Here is a 9,244-nt window from a genome sequence, read left to right as displayed (position 1 = left end):
GAACAAATTTACTTTCAACCAAAAGACAAAACAAAGACAAATACTAACTTCACAGTGTTAAAGAATACACAGTTTAGCAGAATTGGCAGCAACCAAACAAATTTACTTTCAACCAAAAGATAAAACAAAGACAAATACTAACTTCACAGTGTTAAAGAATACACAATTTAGCAGAATTGGCAGCAACCGAATAAATTTACTTCAACCAAAAGACAAAACAAAAGACAAATACTAACTTCACAGTGTTAAAGAATAAACAGTTTAGCAGTATTGGCAGCAACCGAATAAATTTACTAAGCAATCTAAGTGAAATGGTTAATCTAAGTGAAATTACGAGTAAATTTATCATCAAGTTAAATATGAAAAATCTTAAACTTACCTCGTTGCGTAGAGTATGAACCTCATTCTGCAACGATACTACCATCTCACGTAGAGCGGCAACCTCACCACGTAAAGTAGACACCTCCACACGCCATGCACCATCGTTATCACGTAGAGTACCGATCTCCTCACGCAAGGCATTGACCTCATCACGTAACTCCCTTGACTCATCCCGTGGAGGTGGAGAACAGGGAGATAGAAGTCGTGGCATCTTTGTCGGTCGCCTATCATGAGGTGATGGTGGAGAAGAGGCTTGATGATGTGACGGGATAGGTGATGGCTCTCGTTGTAGAGGTGTATAGTCGGGTCGATCAGGTGATGGCTCTGGGTGAGGTGATGGCTCTCGAAGTGGAGGAAGTGGAGGCTGCTCATCATTCGTGCCATCAAAAAAACGCTGACTAGCTTGCCACCAATCAGTGGCAAGCTCAGCCTCCGTGGGTGTCAGTCTCTGTAATGGAGTGTTGGCCTCCTAAAAATATAAAAACTCAAACAAAGTTAAATGTCTACTATTAATAACTTGTTTATATATGATAGTATTTGTGTTAACTTACATTATTTATTGTCTCATATGGTATTAAGTCTTCCTAATCCAACAGACGTTTCCTCTTCCAGGAAATAGCCCTAGGAATATCATTTGAAGTTTTTAATGCATATGTCCGCATGCTGGGGAAAGCCTCGAATATCCAAATCTACAAACAATATAATAACAAACATTAGTAATTGTTAAATAATTAATTATAATTTTGAAAACATTATATAGAAATTCTTACCTTAAAGGACCAAACAAAGCCTGACAAAGTGTATTTCGACCCATTGCCATAAACAATTTCTTCAGGTCATCGACGTGTAAGTTCGGCTTCTCTATTGACTCATCAGGAAAAACCCAGGATAACCATGATGGGCGGGTGATATGACGAGTGTACCGGCCTACATCATCGTGTCCGAATCGTAGACCAATGATTAAGCAGAACTCCTTCCGCCCAAAACAAGTATACGACGGTGGAAAATGAAACCATATCTCTTCCTCACCACGTTGTATACTGTCGGGTAGATCGCTAGTCATGGTCTGAAGCCACAAATGGGTCAAATTAGCATCTCCACCCGGATGCTGTACTCTCAACCATAGCCCGAAGTAGGTTTCCTCAAACAATTTTCTTTGTGCAGGTGAGCTTCGAAGCAATTGTAGTGGCTAGGCTAACTTTATTCCTTAATGTCAATGAAGACGAAAAAAATTTCTACAAAAACAATAAACATACCAAGTTAGATATACCAAAAACTACACTGTGAAGATATACCAAAAACAATAAACATAAAGAGTAGTAGTTTATTCTTGAAACTAAAATTTGCAACATTGTTTTGTCTTTTGGTTGAAATGAAAATCGCAACGAGAGAATGACTATCGCAACGCGGAAATGAAAATCGCAACGCGAAATTAAAATCGCAACGAGAGAATCGCAACGCGAAATGAAAATCGCAATGCGATTTTGGTTTCGCGTTGCGATTATATCGTTGCGATTTTCATTTCGTGTTGCGATTTTCATTTCTCTCGTTGCGATAGTCATTTTCGTGTTGCGATTTTCATTTTCATATTGCGATTTTAAGTTTAGAAACTATTATTCTTCTGCAAATCGAAACTTTAATGGATTGCATTACTTCAACCAAAAGACAAAACAAAGACAAATACTAACTTCACAGGGTTAAAGACTAAATAGTTTAGCAGTATTGGCAGTAATCGAATGAATTTAATAAGAAATCTAAGTGAAATGGTTAATCTATTATTGAAATTACCAGTAAACTTATCATCAATTTCAATATGAAAAACCTAAAATAATGCAAAAATTTCAAAATAAAAATAATTAAAAAAAACTAACCCTCGGAGGTTGATTTTCCATTTCTGAATGATTGTGAGGGATTTCTGACCGTGAATGGTTGTGAGGGATTTCGCCGGAGATGGGGACGGAAATCTTCGGAGATGGGGACGGATTTCGCCGTAGAGAGTGAGAGATGGGACTGAGTTGTGATTTTTAGGTTTTAGGTTATGAGTTGCGATTACGGGATATACTGTGGACGGTTCAGTGTTCCGATAATTAATATTCGTGTTTGGAATTTGAAAATAAAATACGCGTAGCGATTCTAATGGCGCTTTAAAAATCGCGTTGCGATTTACGGATACGCGTTGCGATTTTACGTATTGTCGTTGTGATTTACGGATACGCATTGCGATTTACGTATTCTCGTTGCGATTTACAGATACGCGTTGCGATTTACGTATTCTCGTTGCAATTTACGGATACACGTTGCGATTTTACGTATTGTCGTTGCGATTTACGGATACGCGTTGCGATTTTACGGATACTCGTTGCGATAGTCAGAATCGCGTTGCGATTTATATGTTCGCGTTGCGATTTTCATATTCGCGTTGCGATTCTGGAAAATCGCAATGCGAATTTGTACTATCGCATTGCGATTCTTCATAATCGCGTTGCGATTCTAGGAACTGATTTGCGATTTTGGAGATCGCGTTGCGATTTTTATTTCGCATTGCGATTTTGTTGGTCATTTTGGCAAATCCAAAAAAAGTTAGTTAAAATCATATATTATAAGACATTTTTGGTCACTGAGGCGATTTTCTCAGAAAGAAATCATTAAGTGAATACATTGATAAAATTATGAATAATCAAAATACTTAATTGCGACAAATTCTAATTTGATTATAGTTCAAAATTAAAATAAACCAAAGTAGATTTGTGAAGGAAAATATTAGAGTGAATTGAAATTTATTGTAAGAAAATCATTGATCTTAATAATTACTATTATATCTCTCTCTATATATTTAAAAATAACTATTGTAATATTTATATACATACTTTTAATTATCGTTTTATATTATTGAATAATAAAATATATATATCGAGTTTGATTGGATCAAGATAAATTTTTATTTTATAATTTAAAGTTAATGAAATATTATCAAATTCATATTAAATTGAAGCCTCCAATTTTTAAATTAAGCGACCCGTCTTATCATGTGTCCTGTGTATTATCCTCTTAATAAGAGAAATTATGTTTGGATTTTTGAGATTAAACTATTAAGAAAAACAGTTATAAGTCTTAAATAGAAATAGTAAAACACACTCCGATGATAAAAATAAATAGAAAAGATACTTGAAGATGGAAAATAAAATATTTTCAATGCCAAAAAGTTAATATATATATATATAAACAGACAGGTAACATTATATAATAAGATCTTGTGGTGAAGACGACCTTTAGAAAGACTCGTTTGAGTAGTGACTAATGCATACCGTAAAGGGTCATTATCTTATTAAAAGATATGTTTAATAAGATATGTAGCGTCATTATTAATAAACTTCATGATTTCTCTTTTTCTCTATGATATGATATTAATGTCCTTTACTTTTTTAAGACACGACAATCTTATTTTTGTGCTCTGCTGAACTTCTTAAATGGTGGTTCGGGTGATGATGGCACAGAGTTTGACGACCCACAAACATCGATTATGCCATCTGGGCTGGCAGGAGCCATCTCAATAAGCTTCCTTCTCTTTGGACATGATGCATTATTGCTGTTTTGGTGTCGTTTTGATGCTTCAACGACGAGCTTGTAGCATTCATTCACTGTCTCCTGCTATAAAAAAACAACAGTGGAGCAATGAAAAAAACAGATGTTAAATAAGCTTATTAATGGAAGACATGAATTTAATGATTGCAAGGTCAATTGTACTATGCATTTTCTTTTATCAATTTCTTACTATTCTTACACTTTGTTTAGATCTTCTCTGGAATCTATACTCTCGTTATAATATTCTCTATTCAGTGAATTTTGAGGCTTTCAAAATCTTTATCTTCTGGAGTTATCTTAAAGTCTTTGGGACTTCACGTCCTCTAAAGAAGATATAACCACTCCACATGCTCTATGACAAACTCAAATGATTTATCACGATGGAATCTATTGTTAGACGATTATATTAATTTACTTTTTTAATCTGTGAATAGTCATCACGATCCTAAATCTCACACGAGTATTAAGAGTCGACATAAAAGTCAATAGGTAGATTTAAAATAGGATAGATTTTCCTTTTTCTAGAACTCCTCTATACTGGTTGAATATCACCTTCCACAAACCATTACAAATATTAGTCGCTGCTCTCCGCTTAAACTAAAAAAGATGAACTGCTTACGGTCTTCGCAATCAAAATGTTACCATAACAATTATATATGACTCTTATCCCGTTTGATTTGACCCGGAAAATGTAATGTAAAAATACGACCCGTTTGGTGAGGAAATAAAAGGATTAAGTATATAAAAAAACATAATATAAGGACCTTCAATGAAATTTTACCAAAATGATTAAAAAAACCAATCTTTTTTGTTTTAAGAACATTTAAGAGTTGGTTTTGGTAGTCAATGGGAGTGAACGGCTCAACTTGGTCTATAACGTGCATCATTGTTGCAGTGGCCCAAACCGACGGAAGATAATGTATGTATCTTGAATCTACAAAAACACCCACAAAATGAAAACAAAAAACTGAATTATAATATTAAACAACAAAGGGTGTTTCTTTTTTATGTTTTTTTTATATTAATTCGGATTTAACTCTTAATCGACATTCTACTAACAGATCACATGATCGAAAAATCGGATGAACTTACCGGAGATTACACAAAGGAGGAGTTGCTCACATTTCTTGAGAAACTCCCAACGGACATGAATCTTTAAACCAAGCCTTCTTACTAGGGCTGTAAATGAGACGAGACAGTTCGCGAGCTACTCGAGATCGACTCGATCAAGGCTCGATAAATACTCGTATCGAATACTCGATTTCTTAACGAGCCGAAACGAGCTACTCGATATTCGACTCGAAAAGCTCGTGAGCAGCTCGAAAAAATGTTATATCATAATTTTAGATTTTTTAAAATTACATTATTAAAAAATTATTAAAAATACATTATTGATAATTATAAAATTTTAAAAATATATTAAAAATTCTATAATACAACTACCCTCAATCTTTAATTTTTTTTAATTAAGCAACCCAAGTCCAATTGTTACATTGTATATTACTAAAAGAAAAATAAAAGCTCATTTAATTAAGCACATGTTAGAATACACCCTAAATCCTAAACCTAAACTCTAAACTATAAATACTAAACCCTAAACCTAAACTCTAAACCCTAAACCCTAAACCTTAAGCACTTAACCCTAAACCCTTAATCCAATTTCTGATAGGATACTAAAAGAAAAATAAAAGCCCATTTAATTAAGCACATATTAGATTGCACCCTAAATTCTAAACTCTAAACTATAAACCATAAACCTTAAATCCTAAATCCTAAATCATAAGCCCTAAACCCTAAACCTGATTATATGATAAAAGTTAAGTTATGCACATAAAGGTAACATATAAATTATGCAAAATGAAATTAATGAAATTAACAAGGGTTTATATGTAAATAAACTAATAAATCACACTTGGTCAAATCAATCAATATGTCCATTATCAAAACAAACGGTGATCAAAACATAAAATAAAAATAAATTAACAACCCAAATCATAAAAACGTAAACCTTGATTAATGACGAAATCAAAAGATTACAAATATAACAGGTCCTAAAATGCTAATACTCCATTTCTAAAACACGGGCTTGAATACCTGTCCACGTTTCTTTGATTTTCTTTTTCACTCTTCAACTCTCTGTTTTGTGTATCCTCAAGCTTTCTGCAACAAACATGGAGGCTCTAGATTATATTTCAAACTTTTGCATTGTCTCCGAAAGGAGTAAACGTAAGCCAATGCAGGTACCTTTCTTCTTCTTCTTCTTTGAATGAAAAATTCAAGAAATCACCAGCAAAACTCCACTTTCCTACTAATTCTATCAAAATTTCTCAGACAGTTGAAATCAAGGTTAAAATGGACTGCGATGGCTGTGACAGAAGAGTCAGAAATGTTGTCACCAACATGAAAGGTCCAATTAATCCAACCCCACTGTTTCATAACATCATTTACATCTCCATACTTATTTCTCATTACTTGTATGTTGTTAACAGGCGTAAAAACTGTCGAAGTAATCAGGAAACAAAACTGCGTGATGGTGATCGGGAACGTGGATCCGAACAGGGTGTTGAAGAGGGTGAAGAGCACGAGGAAGAGGGCAGAGTTCTGCCGTATATCTCACTCACAGCATGTGGCCTTATATCCCACATCTTTAAGATAGAAGCAAGTGCTCCGCAAGTGATCCTATAAATTAAATCCCAAACTCAATGGTTTAATTTACGGAGCCACGCGGTGAGCACTTGAGCTTGAATCGAGCTTCAATCGATCTCGAGTCTCGAGCTTCAGTCGAGTTCTTGAATATTTTTTGAGTTAGAGTCTTTTTGAGTTCGAGTCGAGTTTCAATATTTTCTTTCGAGTTTGAGTTGAGTTTGAAAATTTTAGGCTCTTGAGTTTTCGAGTCGAGTCGAACCTACATTTAAAGTTTTCAAATTCGAGTTGAGCTCGGCAATACTCGAACTCGATTCGGCAATACTCGAGCTCGACTCGGCTCGTTTACACCCCTACTTCTTACGATATGATTGAGAAATGAGGTGGGGGTAATGGGATGCATTTTCCATTTTAGAGTTGAGAGAATTAAAAGCCATTCTTTGAATGGTTTTAGATTCCAATGTATATTTTGTCTCATCAACCAATACAACAAATAAAAAAACATTTATTTTTTCAAAAAATGTTATTGAGATTTGATTGGAAACTGTTAGTATCGTGAAATATGACACTAACAGTTCGGATCATGATAATTTTCAGTAGGACAATGTTTATTTTATTGGTGACATTACTTGAAGGTCTAACAGAAGAGGGACATGTGTTTCTTCAACTTTAGCAGCCAAGGAGAGACAAGTGACGGCAACAAGGTGGATCATCCAAGGCTTGTTGTCGTCGTCTCTTCGAAACCGAAGGCTAGTTAAGAACCTATCGAGATAGTTAACCGCGAGAACTGCCGAGAGGGCGGTGAACCCGTGGAAGGCATTGACTTTAAGCGTCCATTCGACAGCTTCACGGCGAGCTATTGGCGGGAAGTAGCCGTCGATGTTGAGACGGATTTTTGTTTCTTTCGAGAACATCGAAAGAAGCTCATCGTCGTCCCAAAACAAGTCTTGGTCCGACAAAGGAAACGAGAGGGAAAAAGGGTTTCCGCCATTGTTGGAAGAAGTTGAAGAACTCATCAGTTCCTGCAAATCATCAACTCCATCTTCTTCTTCTTCTTCTTCACAGTAGAGAGTGTCTAGCAAGAACAATGGCTGGCTTTGTTGTTGTTGTAATGTCATTTTCAATCGAAATCTATGTGAATGGTCATTGGTGAGATTGCAGATTGAAGTGGAGAAACAGTGAAAAGGTGGAGAAGAGGAAAGAAGAAAGGAGAGCTCTTTGATTTTTTATGAGGGTGGGATTCAAGCTTGGTCTTTATGTTGATCAAATCAATGTAATAAAATAAAATATTTGTGATTTTGTGGTGGAAAATTTATGAGTTATTTATATATATATAATATTGGATCTATGTTAATTTCAAAAAAAATAATAGTAGATTTGCATGTTAGTTTATTATATGATGTGTTAAAACTTGTAAATAGTTTTTAAATTATTCAAAATATAATTAAATGTGTGTATAATAAATTCGAAAGATTTATGATATTTGTAACTATGTTTATAACTTGTAAATTGTAACCTTCTCAGACTGATGTGGTTGGCATGATTCGATCCGGGGTATTACATTAGGGTCATCAGAGAAACACACCATAAAAATTTCAGAAATTAAATTTTTTTTAAAATATGTAAAATCATAAAAACAATTTATAAATAAAAAAAAGTAAAATTTACCAGTATTCAAATAAAAAACAGATTTCAAACTCGGATATAAAAAACAAAATACAACCTACATGCCCCCTAATCACATGCACCGTACCTCACAAGCAACGCCGATGGAAATCCCTTACTGATGTCGATAGCTACACCGGTACAATTCTTTTAACCTGAAATGGTGAGTAACAGTATGAGCTTTGGAAAGCTCAGTAATACAATACTACCAGATGATACTGAAGAACATGCAGATAACATATAAGCATATGTTTTCTTATTGATTTAGACATCTACATACTTTTATGCAGAGCTGAGGTCCTAGTATTATCTTAGGTAGTAACAGATAATAAGCTTTCAGTTCAGATGGAAATATTTCGGATGATTGGGTTCAGGAGATCAAAATAGGTTGTCTAGTGTGTTCCCACAAAATCAGTGAAAATGTACATATCATTTTTAAAACAATTGTAGTTTAAACTGTATCTTTAAAAACCATAGTAAAACCCTCCAACCGAACACCGTTATACAGCTCCCCATAATTGCATCCATAAAGACTTACCTTAAGCACACAACAAAGGGAGCCAACCTAAGGGAATGCATTGGGGCCTAAGGGCCTACCCAACGGTATCCTTAGGTCTATAAGGATATACCAGCTGGATTAGGGTTGAACCTCCATACTCCAAAATCCTACCCATATAAAAATCCAATAGAAATCAATTTTAACCGTAAATCGTAATATTTGAATCGTGATCCAGTAAAATCTCGTAAACGTGACAATAAAATAAACCATATAATTGTCATCCACACGTACACCATATATAGTCTCATGATTAACCCAAAGGAGTGCCTTGGGGCTTGAAAGCCTACCCAAAAAAGTTTCTCAAGGCCTTAGAGCTTACCCAAGGTTCACCTTAGGTCCGTAAGGATTTACCATCTTCATCAAAGCTGAACCTTTAGCCTACCCAGATAATGTTCCAATAAAACAGTTCTAGTA

At 34.7% G+C, this 9,244-nt stretch overlaps 1 pseudogene; it reads right to left on the bottom strand.

The window, feature by feature from the left end:
- Positions 1-3,819: 3,819 nt before the first annotated feature.
- Positions 3,820-7,724, bottom strand: LOC120150987 (annotated as a pseudogene).
- Positions 7,725-9,244: the final 1,520 nt, after the last annotated feature.

The sequence above is a fragment of the Hibiscus syriacus genome, unplaced genomic scaffold (assembly GCF_006381635.1).
Source record: "Hibiscus syriacus cultivar Baekdansim isolate YM2019G1 unplaced genomic scaffold, ASM638163v2 tig00111027_pilon, whole genome shotgun sequence".
Classification (NCBI taxonomy): Eukaryota; Viridiplantae; Streptophyta; class Magnoliopsida; order Malvales; family Malvaceae; genus Hibiscus; species Hibiscus syriacus.
The sequence above is the reverse complement of the archived record's forward strand: the minus strand, read 5'-3'. Positions and strand labels throughout refer to the sequence as shown.